This window comes from Lynx rufus, unplaced genomic scaffold (genome assembly GCF_022079265.1).
Source record: "Lynx rufus isolate CCGP_SWC_20201006 ecotype Redwood Valley unplaced genomic scaffold, mLynRuf1.p SCAF_6, whole genome shotgun sequence".
NCBI classification, from domain to species: Eukaryota; Metazoa; Chordata; class Mammalia; order Carnivora; family Felidae; genus Lynx; species Lynx rufus.
Genome location: NW_025814878.1, coordinates 142,715,548 through 142,731,336, shown reverse-complemented (window position 1 = coordinate 142,731,336; position 15,789 = coordinate 142,715,548). Strand labels below are relative to the sequence as shown.

Sequence of the window (15,789 nt, the reverse complement as noted above, 5' to 3'; positions counted from 1 at the left end):
TATCTTTTATGACCTAATTCCAGAAGCCACAGTATTATATTACTTACATAGGTCAGTGTATCCAGTTTGGGGAGGGAATGATCCAAGCGTGTGTGTGCATACTGGAAGGTGAGATTACCAGGGCCATCTTGGAATCTGGCTGTCACAGTTCTGAAGGCAGATGCCTCCATTTCAAATTCAAATTTTTTTTTTCAACGTTTATTTATTTTTGGGACAGAGAGAGACAGAGCATGAACGGGGGAGGGGCAGAGAGAGAGGGAGACACAGAATCGGAAACAGGCTCCAGGCTCTGAGCCATCAGCCCAGAGCCCGACGCGGGGCTCGAACTCACGGACCGCGAGATCGTGACCTGGCTGAAGTCGGACGCTTAACCGACTGCGCCACCCAGGCGCCCCTCCATTTCAAATTCAAATCCTGTCACTTACTAGATTTATGAGTTTAAGAAATTTACTAACCTCTATTTCTCAGTTGTCTCATGTTCAAAATTTGGATGACAATGGTATGGTAGATGGTATTACTACTCCCAAATTTTTGCTGCATATTTGGGAGGATTACACATCCCTGCCCATCAATATGGATTTACAATATGCCTCCCCATATGAAGAGTACATTTCTCCTCCACATCAACATAAGTCATTGCCACAGGAGTGGCTTTGGTTGGTAAAATATTAGAAGTGACATGTGCCCACTTCCCAGAAAAATCATTAACAGCAATAAGATCCCTTTATGTCGCATTCAGCCTGGGTCCCTCCATGAAGAAAACATGGAACAGAGCCATGGCAGATCCTCTAAGAAATACAGTGTGAGTCGGAAATAACCTTTGCTGTTGCTACGAACTAAGATTTGGGGGTTGTTTGTTGTAGAATCTGGCAAAAATCTCACAGATACAACTATTATCTACTTTGTAGGAGGGTTGCTAAGATCAGATGAGGTCATTTTTTTGAAGCGATTTAACAGTCTAAGGCCATATGCACCCTGAATGCACCTGATCTCATCTGAAGTGATTTTACAGTGCTTGACACATAGTAAGTGACCATATATGTTACTTTTTAAAAAATTCTTTTATGTTTTATTTTTTATTTTTGAGAGAGAAAGAGGGACAGTGTGATCGGGGGAGGGGCAGAGAGAGAGGGAGGCACAGAATCTGAAGCCGGCTCCCGGCTCCGAGCTGTCAGCACAGAGCCTGACGTGGGGTTCGAACTCATGAACGGTGAGATCGTGACCTGAGCTGACTGAGCTCAACCGACTGAGCCACCCAGGCACCCTGATATATGTTACTTTTTAATCCTAAATTCACATGAACTGAGTGTATAAGCCATACCGTTAATTAATGTATAATGAGATACACTTGATATTAAATAAAGTATCAGATGTGTGCTTAATTTCTGGTCAGGAGATCAAAGTACAGATTAGAGGATATATTTTGAGCTGGACTTCCAGCAGCATGAGGACCCGGGAAGATATTTAGGACTAGAAAACGCTGTAAACACTGGTCTGCACGTTAGTTGTTCAAGGAAGATCAGTGTTCGTCAGCTGTGTTTGGTCCCACTGTTTCCCAGTGGATGAGTACAGTCTGGTTAAAAAAGAGAAGGCACTCTAGGGATTTCATACAGATGGAATTTAATTGAGATAATTATATAAACGGGTGATGAAAGAGTTGAGAAACCAAAAGAGGGGTGGGGAATAACCAAAAGATACGCGGCAGCAGGAAGTTGTGTGTCTCCCAGGGCTACTGGGACAAAGGGAGGAAGAGGTGTTAACTCTTATTAACTAGGAGCTGGGGCTGGAACCCCCCAGTGTAGCTGGAACAGCACAGGCTGGTAAGGCAGGAGCTCAGAGCACCAAGTGAAGGCCCTCTGATGAGTCAGAGCCATAGAGTACCAACTGGGGAGACCCTAGGAAGTGAAGAGGGAAGGGAGAAGTGCCCAGTCTCACCAACATGGCCTACCAGCGTCTCCATTGGTCAAAACTCCTGGAAACCAGAGAGCAAGGGAGCCTGGGAAATGTAGTTTCCAGGGACATTCAGAAATGTAAATACTTGGGCAACTTTTGATGCCTGAGCACATGACCCAACCTGCACCCAACCAGACCTGTGTGTGTAAGTCAGAGATACTCTTCCATTTCTAAAGATACTGGATCAAGAAGACAGTTTCACCTTGTTTTAAACGGGTCGTGATATATTCTGTGTGGTGGGCATCCTCTAAGGTGACCCTGTGCCTCTGAGGGTTCACACCCTCGGGTTATCCGTTTTCTGTGACTGTGCGCTGCTCTTGGGGACTTGCTAGGAACAAGTAGAATGCATCAGAAGCGATGGCGGGTCCCTTTTCACATTAGGTTCCCAAAGGTTGTGGCCCCTGTCTGGGGCCCTCACTTGCGCCCTCTCTCATGCTCGCTCCCTCAGAAGAAAGTCAAGCTGTAAGCTGTCCGGTTGGAAGGCCCACAAGACAAGAAACAACCAACGAGGACTTGAGTCCCTGAGTCTAACAGTCCTCGAGGGTCTGAATCCTGCCAACAGCCATGTACACGGGTTCGTGAGTGGATTGATCCCACACTGGGCCTTCAGTACACACTGGGCCCCATTACAGCCATCGCTGTAGACCCACCACATCTTCAAAGCAGCCTGTGAGACAGCTAGAGGGCCCGGCACGGCCAAGTTCCGGTCCTGAAGTGGCCAAGTTTGGGGATCATTGGTGACGTGGTGATAGAGAATGGATACACCTAGAGATGAGCCAAGCTCGTAGATAAGGGGAAAAGAAAGGAGGAGGGGGCATTGTTTTCAGCGTCTACTATGTGCCCCGTACATTATCCCCACTTAACCTTGACATCCATCCCCCGAGGCAGGTGATAGGACTGGTTCCATTTTCCAGACAAAGAAAAACTGAGGATAAAAAGGGGAAATGGTTTGCTCTCGGTCACATAGTGTTGCAAAGGAGGGGCTGACATATGGCCAAACCTGTGTTTTTACTTCCATTATCCCACAGGGTCCCAGAAATCACAGTGTCCAGCCTTCACGGCTGCTGTCCGTCTCCTTTGGGTTGGGCACAAAGAAAAAGAACAAATTGTTCAATATCAGGTATCTTCTTGCTTCCTTAAAGTTGAACGTCTCTCTCAGAAGTTCTCTCTCTCAGAATGACGAAAATCACCAAAAAGTAACAAATGAGTAGGGCCTCATTTCTGGTGTTCCTTGGTTAAAGACTAAGCTACAAGAGGACATTACAAGATGGGAGTGGCAACCAAGTCAAATAAAACGAACCTTCAGAGCGACAGGCAGTTCACAACTCCTTGGGCCAGTAGACCCCGGGTGTCAGCGCGTAACGAAAAATGACGACACGGGCAAGTTCCCTATGTCTCTGTGTCCCTAGGCCTCTGGGATCATAAGAGCACCTACCTCATAAACTCCTTAGGAAGATAAAAGAAGGTAGCGCTTGGCACGCAGTGAATATTATAATCTACTTCCTGCAATGAGGCAGGGACTACATCCATCACAGTCTAACGCTAATTTGGAGAGCGGTGAATTTGGGTAGAAGGGCAATTTGTCCGATTCTGAGGCCCAGCTTCTGAGCTACAGGTGAGATCCCGGCAGCGAGGTTCCTGATGATGGAGCCAGAGTACCGCTGTGCACCTGCTGTTCCGCCACAGGGACGCGGGCGCCCGAAGCCGAGCTCAGCCTGGGTCCCCCAGGAACATCCATGGAGCGCGGTGGTGGCGGGTCTGCACGTATTTCAACACCGACCACCTAGCGTGAAAACAAGAAGTTACTTTCATGGGTTTTTGTAAATTTTTTTAGTTTCATTAAAAAATCTTTGAAGTGTATTTACTTATTTTGAGAGGGACAGAGCTGTGTGAGCAGGGGAAGGGCAGAGAGAGAGAGAGAGAGAGAGAGAGAGAGAGAGAGAAGTCCCAGGCAGGCTCAGAGCCCGACGTGGGGCTTGAACTCGCAAAACCGTGAGATCATGACCTGAGCTGAAACCGAGAGTCAGACACTTAACTGACTGAGCCATCCAGCTTCCCCCACAAGGATGCTTTCAAAAAGTGTTCCTTGAAAGATAGTTGATGGTATGTGGAGAGGAAAGAGATTGCGGGCAGAGGAGGGACGGTAGAAAGGGGACCTACAGGAGATAAATGGGAAATATAGAAACAGCAATTGGTTTCTAGCTTTCATGAAGGACATTGGAGAAGACAGACACAAGGCAATTTCCATCATGTTCAAAAAGTTAGATCTAGGCCCTTAATGGAAGCTCCTTTCCACTCCTTTCCACTGACTTCAACCTCTAGAGGTCATGCGACTCGGACCAGGCCTTCCTATTTGGGGTCTCCGGTGGTCTTGGCTGTGGCCCCTGGAACTAGGTGGGGGGGCAGAAGTCTGCCAGGGCACTGGCTGTTCTCATGCAACGCTCAGGGCTCATCTCTGGGGAAGGAGGGGCACATCCTGGTGCCCAGAGGGGCGGTGCTCCCCAAGGGCACCCACTGCCTGTGCTGTTCCCTCAGTAGAAAAAACACGAAAGCAGACTTGAATAGGGAGAAGAAACATTTTCTGTGTGGGCGTCAGCTGCGAACGCCAGCCTCCCAGCACTTGGGAACATTGGCTGATCTTCCCACGGGGAAAGAAGCAGCCATTGTTCTCAGTTTATCACCAGGCAACCCCGAGGAAGTCCCTGGGGTCACTGCTTAAACAACCCTGCTGTGCCCTAGTGGCGCCTTGCTCGGGGCATTCGGAGCCCGCTGTGCTCACAGCCCTCACTCCCAGCGTCACCACCTGCCAGGCCATGGCCACTCTCCCCCTCTGGAAGTGGGAGAATGATCAGGGAGCAAAAGCCATGAAGGAAGTTAGGGTTGGGGCAGGTGAGTATCTGTCTGGCTGAAGAGTGTGCTAGGTGTCCTCCTACAATCTGGAAAGTAGGCATGAAAACAATTCGAAATATACATGGGAGGTACAGATGGGAAACAATACGAAAGTATACATGGGAGGTACAGATTATAGGGATTTATTTATCTTTGAAAACCAATTTTTTAATGTTTATTTTTGAGAGAGAAAGAGAGAGTGTGAGCAGGGGAGGGGCAGAGAGAGGGAGCGAGACAGAAGCCGAAGCAGGCTCCGAGCTGCCATCACAGAGCCCAACAGGGAGCTCAAACTCCTGAACCGCGAGATCATGAGCTGAGCCGACGTCAGACGCTTAGCCAACTGAACCACTCGGGGGGGGGGGGGGGAGAGGGGGGGAGGAGTGTGGGATTTAAATTAGCCCAGAAGCATGGGAAGTGAGACGGGATCTTTCCGGGTAGGAAAATAGTGTGAGCAAACGTGTGTGTCCTCACCGGGGAGGAGCGACGGTTGTTCAAGGCGGCGGTGTGCTGCTCACTAACAACTGGCTCTCCAGGAGAAAACCAAACACCCTGATGTGTGGCATTTACTAATCCCCATTAGTAACTACCGGTACCGTAAGCGGCAGCGGTTTTAAGGCTACCAGCCCTACACTGAACACAGAGTAGCAAGAGAGGAAGGAAAGATCCAAAATGGCACGTCCACTGGAGGCGTGAGACAGTCAAGACGTCAAGGGCAGAAATATACCTCAGGGTGTGGACGTGTACAAACCGCTGATCTCTTTAGCAACCGTGCACAAGGCCAACTGATTCGGGGCCCTGGTCTCTTCACTCACCACCTGCAGGGACTGAGCCAAAGGAAACAGAAGCTTCCTTCTGTGCTCTACGCTCACTTATTCTGTCCTCCCCCAGGGCCCATCTACCCAGGACCCTTCTTTTTAATAGCCGTCTGCATTTTTCTTTCCTGTGTCAAGGCTGCTCAGATCCCCGGTCGGGGTGAATTCTCCACGTCCAGGGAGCGAACCGAGCCCAAAGTGGAGGGGGCAACGTATGGCGCATCCGTGCCTTGACATCCTCTGCTCTTGGAAAGACAGCTCAGCTGGGTTCGAAAGGCCCACCCGTTCCACCGGGGCCGCTGCTCCCGTACATGGAAGAGACTTGGGGGGAGGTGAGTGGCGGCATCCGCTGCCATTTCAGCGGCCAATGTCTGCTGGGCCCTCTCTTCTAGAAGCTTCCTCCTGCCATGGGCCTAGTTGCCACCAGCAGCAGGTAGTATTCCAGCCTAGCATAAGCCCGGTTGCTTCTGTCTCTACGGGTGAAGCCAGCAGATCCCCGAGGGGGATCCCAATATCCTCTCCTGCTTTTGCTTTTCCATATTTGGAAATAGACAGATGAATCGATAGATGATAGATAGATAGACTGGAATGGATCTCTGTCCGCATCGTTTCGCGCATGTTTATATTAAGCTTCACGAGGAACGCTGTGCTTCCTCAGGTACCATCCCATTGGGTTGGTTCTCAAAACTCTGGGAGGCGCTGTCCCATTTTACAGATGGCAAGTCTGATTTTCAGGGATGGCAGGTGACTTACCCCCAGTCAGACACGTGGTAAGGGGCGGACCAGAGCTAGGACACAAACCCCAGCAGTTAACTCCAGGTTCCCATGCCTTCCCGGAAGGTCTCACTGCGTGTCTGCTGTGCAACTACATGTATTTGTGTGTGTGTGCCCGTGCACAAGCCACTTTGTATAGACTTGGTACATCGATGCCCTCTTCCCACACCTGCCTGCCTGATGGATTCGCCAGCTGTTTCTGGACTGACCAGTGTATGCCAGGCAACGTCAGTCCCCAGGCTCACAGCGGGCAGTGCAACAATGGCCCAGAGGGCCTCCCAGCCCCCAACACACACAGACTTTACAGCTTAGCGGAGACATTCTTAAAACGTGACCTTAAAAACAAAAAAAAAAACCAAACAAATAGACAACAGCTGACCTTGGTTGAAGGAAAAAAAGCAATAGGGAGAAGGGTCAGAGGAAATTGGGAGAGGGTATTTTCTGACTCCGGTGGGCAGGACAGGGCCATGTCACCCGGGAGATGTCTCAAGCAGGTAATTGAGAGCCGGCCCTCCTGCCTCCCTGCACCACCTCATGCCCCGGCAGCGGGCTGGACTTTGGAGACTGTTCCTATTACATCGTATTGTCTCTAACTCTCGCAAGCGAAATGGTGTTGAAAGTTACACGATCTTATCCGTGTTGTTCTTTTGAGCTTCAAACAATTCACACGGTCCTCTTTCATTCTTACAGTCACCATAAGGGAGGCATTGCCTCCATTGTACAGATGAACAAAGTGAGGTTCAAAATTGCTACCTCGGCTAGGGCTATAGAGTTTCTAAGGCAAAGAACCTTGAGTCTCTCACCCAAGAGTGGTGCGTTTCTGTTCACTTTCCACAACCCCAGCAGAACGGGAGGACTGTCAATTGGACGTGCTGTGAATCCGGGTTTATCATCTCGTTTTATATGCCCCCCGATAGCGGACGGGTTACGTGCACTAAGATGTAGGGACACAGTGCAATCCCACAGGATGGTGTACAGAAAGCTCCCTGTTTTCACATCTGGAAAGTTCTCCAAAATACACTGTTGTAGGAAAAGAGTAAGGGCAGAACAGTGTATACAGTTGGCTATCTTTCATCAGTGAAGGCGGGAGGGGGTGGCTTGACTCACATCTGCGTGAGTTAACAGTGCGTAGGTATACAAGGGAATTAATGGTTACCTCGTAGAGTAATCCAGTGGAGGGGTGGATTCTCAACACATACCTTGGTAGTTTGATTTGTCTGAACCCTCTGAATCTATGACTAATTCAAACCATTAGACATATTTCCTACGAGAGAGAGCTTCTCTTCGATAATATTTTCCCGCCTTTACTCTCCTCCCCAAGCTGTACGTGTACACACAAAGAAATAAACCCGGAATAAGTTTTCAGGAGGAAAAAAATTGCAGGTGCAGAATCAGTCAGTCATGACTGACCATGGCCCCCCATCTATCCATTTATTTCTGAGAACCGATGACTTTCACAGACACTTTCTGGACCCAGACATCTCTGTAGTGAGAAGCTTTGGAAACCGAAGGAAAGATCTGAAACCAAAGTAAAGGCCGTTAGGAACTTCTTCCTCGGCCTTTCTCAACACAGGCAGAAAGACCCACAGGCCCGTCTCTGGTGTCAGACCTTCTCAGTTGCTCGTATAGAAACTCCCCACGGTCAAGAGGACCCAGGCTCCCAGGGAAGATGCTCTCATTTGTTTTTTAATGTTTATTTATTTTGAGAGAGAGAGAAAGAGAGAGAGAGAGAGAACAGGGGAAGGGCAGAGAGAGAGGGAGACACGGAATCCGAAGCAGGCTCCAGGCTCTGAGCCGTCAGCCCAGAGCCCGACGCGTGGCTCGAACCCTCAAACCGTGAGACCGTGACCTGAGCCGAAGTCGGACGCTCAACCCACTGAGCCACCCAGGTGCCCCGGAAGATGCTCTCATTTTGTTCTTCAGGCAGCGTTGCCAGATTTGGCGCATAAGAATGCAAGATGCCCGGTGAAATCTGAATTTCAGATAAATAACAATTTTTGTCTTAGCGTAGTACATTTTGTGCAATAGTTTAAAGCATATTTAGTCTTCAACAATTATTTGTTGCTTATCTGACATTCACATGTAACTGAGCATCCTGTATTTGGTCTGGTGACCATACGTTACATACGCAGATGCCACCTGGAGGGCATCGAGTAAGTGCCCGTGAACAATTAGAAGGACAAGGAGTGCCTACCAATAGAACTTTCTGGGATGACCGAGGTGCTCTGTATCTTTCTATCCAAGACCGTAGCCACCAGCAACTTGAACTGTAGCTAGTGCAACTGAAGCCTGAGTTTTCAATTTAATTTCACTTAATTCTTTGATTTAATTATGTTATATTTAAACTGAAAACGTCACATGTGGCCAGTGGCTACTGTGTTGGACACGGCAGCTGTAGAACCGTCACGGATCTCCCTCCAAAGTGAGTAACTGGGATTTAAGCCTGGTTGGAGGCTAAAACGGTACATACCCCAGGGATAAACCCTCAAGGCCCTGCGGCTTGGTGACTATTCCATTTCTGGGCACATCTAAGGTTTGTGGTCAGCACGTTGGTTCGGAGTATTTACTGAAACTCCGCCATGTGGGGAGAATGTAAAGTGCCAGGGTGTAGACACGGGTGGGATAGAATCTTCCACAAACAGCCTGGAGAGGAGCGTGCTAACTGGATAATCCGCGCGTTGGAATGTAGGAGCCAGGAGCTGCCCTTCTGTGCAGAGCAGACACTGTGAGTGGATGAACAAGTATTGACTTTGTCACACGCACCAGCTGCGTGACTCTTTTCTTTCCAGGATTCCAAGCGAACCCTTAGTAACCACAGACCCAGTAGCACATTAAAGAGGATTCTTTTATGCGGGGGTATCAGCCGGCAGAGAAGAGGCCCTTAAAAGAATGAAGGGCTTCCTGAGGGTTGTCATGAAGACATTAAATCTGGGGAGGTTAGTGCACAAAGCCGAAAAGGGGGAGCGTGGCAGGCAGGCGGGGCGCACTTCCCCGATCTCGCTGCACACCTGCTAACGGGGCGAGCTGTGGGTGACGGTTACTGGACAGACCCCTCTCCGCAGACGCGCAGACAACCACGTGCGGGGCTCAGAGCGGGCTTTCTGGGCCACGCCATCCCCTCCCTGCGCGTTCGGCGGAGCTGAGTGGCCGCCACTTCCCAGACACTCTGCTGGATGCAGGGAAGGCACAGTGAGAACGCAGAGAGGTCCCCATTTCATGGAGCGGAGGCTGGAGTGCGGAGACGCCAGAGCTGTGAGACCCAGTAGGTAAAATCTGGGACTGTAGTTCAAAGAGTCTACACAGGGTCACGGCCAGAGAGTGACCTGCCGGAGCAGTGAGCAGAGGGAGGCTACTTCTTAACTTTACTCTTGGTACTTGAAGTTACCAACTTAATGCACGCCCATTTTAACACGTTACACTCAGATGCTTGTAAAGGTGAAAAACCTCCCTTCCTATAACTTACATCATGGGGGCTTGTTTCTAGAAGGTAGATGTCCTCTTTTTTCAAGGGCCAACTTTTTTTTTTTTTCCTGTTTGGTTTCCGTCTTTATTTATCCAGAACTGATTTGTTGTACACAAGGCCAAGGGTCTAATACTACATTTAAATAGATATTTCCAGGAGAATTTTTCAAAAGAGTATAGGCCGTGGCAATCCTTCCCCGCCCTCAGTAGTCCTGTTTACTATTTGTTTCCGTGGGTGTCTCTCCATGGATAGGAAAAGGCATCCCGTTATTACTGGTATATACAAAGCTTAACTACTAGAAAGGTTGACTTTTTTACCCCTGATATGCATTGGCCACTTGAATTTATTAAAAAAAAATTTTTTTTATGTCTATTTATTTTGTTTTTGAGACAGAGAAAGAGAGACAGACCGAGCGGGGGTGGGGCAGAGAGAGAGGGAGACACAGAATCCGAAGCAGGCTCCAGGCTCCGAGCTGTCAGCACAGAGCCTGACACGGGGCTCGAACTCAGGAACCGTGAGATGGTGACCTGAGCCGATGTTGGACGCTTAACCGACTAAGCCACCCAGGCGCCCCTGGCCACTTGAATTTAATAAAAGATACAAAATATCCTGGTTAGTCATTTTCTTCTATTATATTGTCTTAAATCTCCTTCTGGCCTATGTAGTTTATGTCCTGTCTTCTACGGCTTTGTTTCCTGCCTTGCTTAACGATAACACCTGACCCTCAGTGTTCACGCACACGCACACACACACACACACACACACGCACGCACACACACCCCTGAGGTTAAGATGTTTCCTAAAATGTCGTCCAGTATTTGTATTTTGTATCCAGATCTTTGATCTGTCTGGGTAGGTCTGTCAGAACAGGACTGTCTGAAGAAAAGCAGAGTCCTGAAGGGTGAGAGAGAGCTTTCCAGAAGACAAGTCAGGGAACAGGTATTTTGGAGAAAAAGAGCAACAGTGAAAATGTCTTGAAACAGGAAAGAGCTTGGCAGGTGGAAAGAGACCAGTGTGGCTGGAACAGAAAGATGGAGATAAGTCCGAGAGAAGGCCAGAGGCCAGAGGCCTGAGGTGGTCATGGGTGGCCCCTCAGGTCATGGCAAGGAGCGTAGAGAATACAGGAAGACACGTGTTGGGGGTATAGGTGACATGACTTATGGATAGTTTGGATTTGTGGAGAGGAAGGGAAGCGAGGAAGGCTCACCCCCTAAAGTTTTGGCTTGAGCCAATGGCTTTAGGGTAGTGTCACTTCCTAAGCGGGAAGGAATAGAGGGAGTAACAGGCTTACAACGTCAACTCCTGTGTCTTAGGTGGATTCGGGCTGAAAAGAGAGTTGCACGTGAAGGAGTTGGGGAGAAACGTGCATACACGCATTCGCACTTCACAATGGAGGTCGGGGCTGGAGATGTAAAATTGGAAGTTTATTGCGCATAAGACAGCCTCGGAAAGTGCAGAATTGATGGAACATCGGGGAAAGACCGGGAACAAGTACCAAGCGTCAAGGTTCTGAACTTTAGAGCACGTGGTATAGTCTGACCGTGTTGGGATCCATCTTTAACGCAAAGACAATTTGTTGTGGTGCAAAGTCAAGTCCTGTACTCTCGGTTCTGGGTATCACCACCGCCTGGTGTCCCTGAGGCTTAGCACACTCACTTCTTTGGGAAACAGCCTCAACTGTAATGACGCGCGTTAGTCCTAAGCCCGGAGACGGTTCCATCCCCTTGCCCCGGCTGCCACACAGGGAAACCACTGCAGTGTAATCAAGTCCCATGAAGTTCGGATATTTTTTAAGATGCCCACCCTCACTCCATGCCTGTGACTTCACTCTATTTTCAAGTCCGCACTTCTTAGTCTCGATTTCAGTACGCGTGGGGAGTCCTCAGTTAAATTCCTAGCATCTTCTAATAATATACACGCATATTTAACAGGAATATTTACGTTGGTAATTATAACTTAGGATCGACAGATGACAAACCCGTAGGTGGTAAGGTAATTGACCTTAATATACGATCTTTCATAATTATAAAATGTATCGTGCTTGTAAAAAAAAAAACTAGTAAGTGACTGTATAATGGACGGAATAAAGGAAAGCTGCATAGGTGGTTTCAAAATGTAAAAAGGGGTTTTCTAGTTGGTGATGCTGCATCATCGTGGTCTGCATTGTTGGGAATGCCCTAAATAACCAAATAATGATTCAGCTTAGCCTCACATCTCAGTAAATCCCTGAGATCAACTTTTTGTCCCTGGTGTCCAGGTGCCTCCAGTAATTGGAAGGCCTGGGTTTATCATTCTCATCAACTTGCCCCAACTGAAATGGTCCTCCCCAGGACCCTTGAGGCATGGCGGATGGAGACCTGCTCGATGGCTGGAAACCAACTGAAGCTACTGAGAATTTATTGCTCACTGGAGAATTTTCCAAAGGAGTAGCTAGGGCTTTTGGATATAAACAGTGACGTTTCAAAGAGGAAGGAAAAGAAGTATGCTGGAGAGGGGGAGCTAGGACACATCTCTAAGCAGTGTCCTCTGCTTGGGGAACGGCCTCTTGGCTGTCCTCTTAGGTAAGAGCTGGTCACTTGGCACCTTCTGTGCCTCTCTGAAGCTCCCCAAATAAGATGCCAATGCAAACTAGTTTTTCAGAAGGGATTTTCTACTGCAAAGAGAAGATGTTATTAGCAACCTGTTAGTCTCCTCTGGTGATAAGCAGACCCTCTAGAACAAAGTGCTTCCTGATGGCCCAGCCACTGACTCAGCTCAGCATTTACACACTGCCCAATTTTCGAGTGTTTATCTTATGCAAGGGTCTATGCTGACTGTTAATTTAACAAGATGGGGTCTTTGACTTTAAGGAGGTCTTGCTGAAGAGGAAACAAATAAAATTAACACAGTGTATCGTTAACTAAACAATACAGAGTTTTGTTACTGAAGCCCAGAGAGGAGAATTCAAAATCATATCTTCACTAACTCCTTCTTCATTCACAAGAAATTAGTGTATCAAGTCCTGTAACTCTTTACCGAACCACCTCCTGATTTGTCCCCTTGTTTCAAGTCTAGGGGCTTTTCCTCTGGGTTTGCAGTGCTAATACCACGGGTGACCTTCCTCCGTTTGTGTAGATTCCAGGGAGAACACCTCTCCTCTTTCCCTTGAATTCTTCACAGCTGAGGATACAACTGGTGACAGTCGGGTACATGGACAAAGTTAAGCCATTATGTATTGAGTTTTTACCGGTTTCATTATTCCGACAATCACCTATTAAGGGAGCTGTGCTTACAGCAGAACAGCCAGCAGTTAAAGTATTGGCTTCCTGACCTTGGGACTTAGACAAGGTCTAAGTCTGTGTTCTGTTCCTGTTACCTAGGCTTTCAAGTCTGGAGAGTGATAGCACTTACCTGTAGATTGTTGGCTTAAATGAATTTTCTGGAAGCAGGTAGAACTATGCCTGACACAGTAAAGTGCTCAGTGTCAGCTGTTGCCCTTGAGTGCCTGTGTTCTAGTTTCAGAACCCACACTGCTGAGCCTACTTGTTTCACCACTAGGTGAACGAAGGTGAACAGGAAGAAATGGAGGCAGGGGGGAATTGACCACGAAGCCCAAGGTCACCCACCTGGTCAGTGCTGGAGCTGGGCTCAAAACCAACCTGGGAAGTTCATGAAGAGCATTGCTAGGCTCATATAAAGCAATTCGGACCTAAGGATCCAAGTCCTCCAGCATACAAGAAATTCTGGGTGCAAAGAACCTGGTCCTCTGGGCGGACCCCAGTCTGGACCGCTGCCAGGCCGGAACCTCCCCGTGTGCAATCTCAGCCCGCCCACCCCTTAGAATCCTTACAAACTCAGAAAACTCTAACGTGTTAGAATCAAGGCGCTCACTTGTTCTGCCCCTTTGTCTTCACCAAACTCCCAGACACCCTAGCCCCTTTTTTCCAGGGTGACTATCTGGCTGGGGGAGCGGGAGGCGGGACTCGGGGAAGGAGGGAGGTGGGTGGGAGTGGAGGAGGAGGAAGGCTGGGAGGGTGGAGGCTGCTTCCAGACCATTCCAGAAGCGTCACCATTTAGAAAGTGGGAGGCATGTCCACGGGGAACCAGCTTCTGTTTAGATGATCTCCCCTCCCCTCCCCGTGCATATTCCGATATGAATGCTCCCAACACTGCCACCTGAAATGCTTCAGTGGGAGCTCCAAGAGCGTGTGCAAGAGGCTGTTTCTCCTTGGGCCGCCCGAGTCTCCGAGTGCAGGGGCATGGGCAACCCGTGGCCCACTCACCCTTCCTGCCTAAGAACTTTCCAGAGCACTAACCCAGGCACCCCAAAGAATCAGTTGGAGACTCAATCCTAGAAAATAAGATTGCAGGAAGTTTTGCACGGTCCCAGATTGCAGCTTTTGGTGTTGGGAGCAGCTAAATGACTAGATCCTTAGTAGCAACTGCTTTGGAGAGGCCTGTGGCCCGATTCTACCTTTTTTTTCAGGCTGCCTTAGGAATCTAGGAATTTGAGCCTCTTGAAATAAAGTGTTAATTGCAGTTGGCTGAAAGTCCAGCACTGCTCTAGGTTTGGGGCTCTAAATGCATTGATTGGCAGAAAGGTCTAATGAAAACACCAATTTTCCACCAGTTTATGGATGACAAGACCGAGTACCAGGAGTTAGAAACTGGTTCCAAAGCCAATTGACTTGTAAACAGGAGAAGCCTCAATTCGAATGTGGATTCAGTCAGTATTGTGAACTATCCTGTTCGGGGAAAGCCACTTTTCAGAGACCCTTTCCCATACTTGAAGTTTCAGATAATACTTTGAAAACTTACAGGAGCAGAGGCTAACTCCTTTATAGATTAGTTAAGACGGGTTGCTCGCAGCCCAAGACGAGGCACCTACGAGACTGGCCAGGGAGTTACCGTGTTACTCGGTTAAGTCTACCTTCAAGGACATCCGAGCAACTTCGCAAGACAGCTTAAGAAATCACTGCGGAGCTGCGCAGTTAGCCGAGTTTTAAGTTAGGCATTACTATCCGAGGTGCCTAGATTCGTCAAGTCAGGAAGTACAAGCAGTTGTCGGACACTCGACTTGCCGTTACCTAGAAGGACCGGGCGATTTTAACACCTGGACACTTTTTTTCAAAAGCCGAGGAACCGCACTATCCTGGTTTGGGCTAAAGTCAACTTACCTTTATCGACTTCCCCGCCTTAACCTAAAGAGTGGTATTAGCTCTTCCTTTGAAGTGGTGGGGGGCTCTGAAAAGAGCCTTTGGGTATGAAAGCGCTTCCGGAAACTCAGAGGACTGCCAGATCACTTGCCCTTGGCCTTGTGGTGGCTCTCGGTCTTCTTGGGCAGCAGCACGGCCTGGATGTTGGGCAGGACGCCGCCCTGCGCGATGGTGACGCGGCCCAGCAGCTTGTTGAGCTCCTCGTCGTTGCGGATGGCCAGCTGCAGGTGGCGCGGGATGATGCGCGTCTTCTTGTTGTCGCGGGCCGCGTTGCCCGCCAGCTCCAGGATCTCGGCCGTCAGGTACTCCAGCACGGCCGCCAGGTACACCGGCGCGCCGGCCCCCACCCGCTCGGCGTAGTTGCCCTTGCGGAGCAGGCGGTGCACGCGGCCCACCGGGAACTGCAGCCCGGCGCGAGAAGAGCGAGACTTCGCCTTGGCGCGAGCCTTACCTCCCTGCTTGCCACGTCCAGACATCGTAAGCAACGAAAAGAAATCCCAAGACAAGAGAACTAATCACTTGCCAAAAGAGAGCAAGCCGAGAAGGAGGTAAAACATCGCTGCTTTTATAGCCATTTCCTGGGGAGCAAACCCGGTTGCCTGATTGGCTAGTAACGAGTCTCAGTCAAGTGGCCAATAGAAAAGCTTTATTTCCATACCTCATTTGCATAGTTCTGCCCATGGATGACAGCCTCACGGCTGGT

The 15,789-nt window shown here is 49.1% G+C and overlaps 1 pseudogene; it reads right to left on the bottom strand.

Moving 5' to 3' along the window:
- Positions 1 to 1,603: 1,603 nt before the first annotated feature.
- LOC124528460 (histone H2A.J-like) lies at positions 1,604 to 15,644 on the bottom strand (annotated as a pseudogene).
- Positions 15,645 to 15,789: the final 145 nt, after the last annotated feature.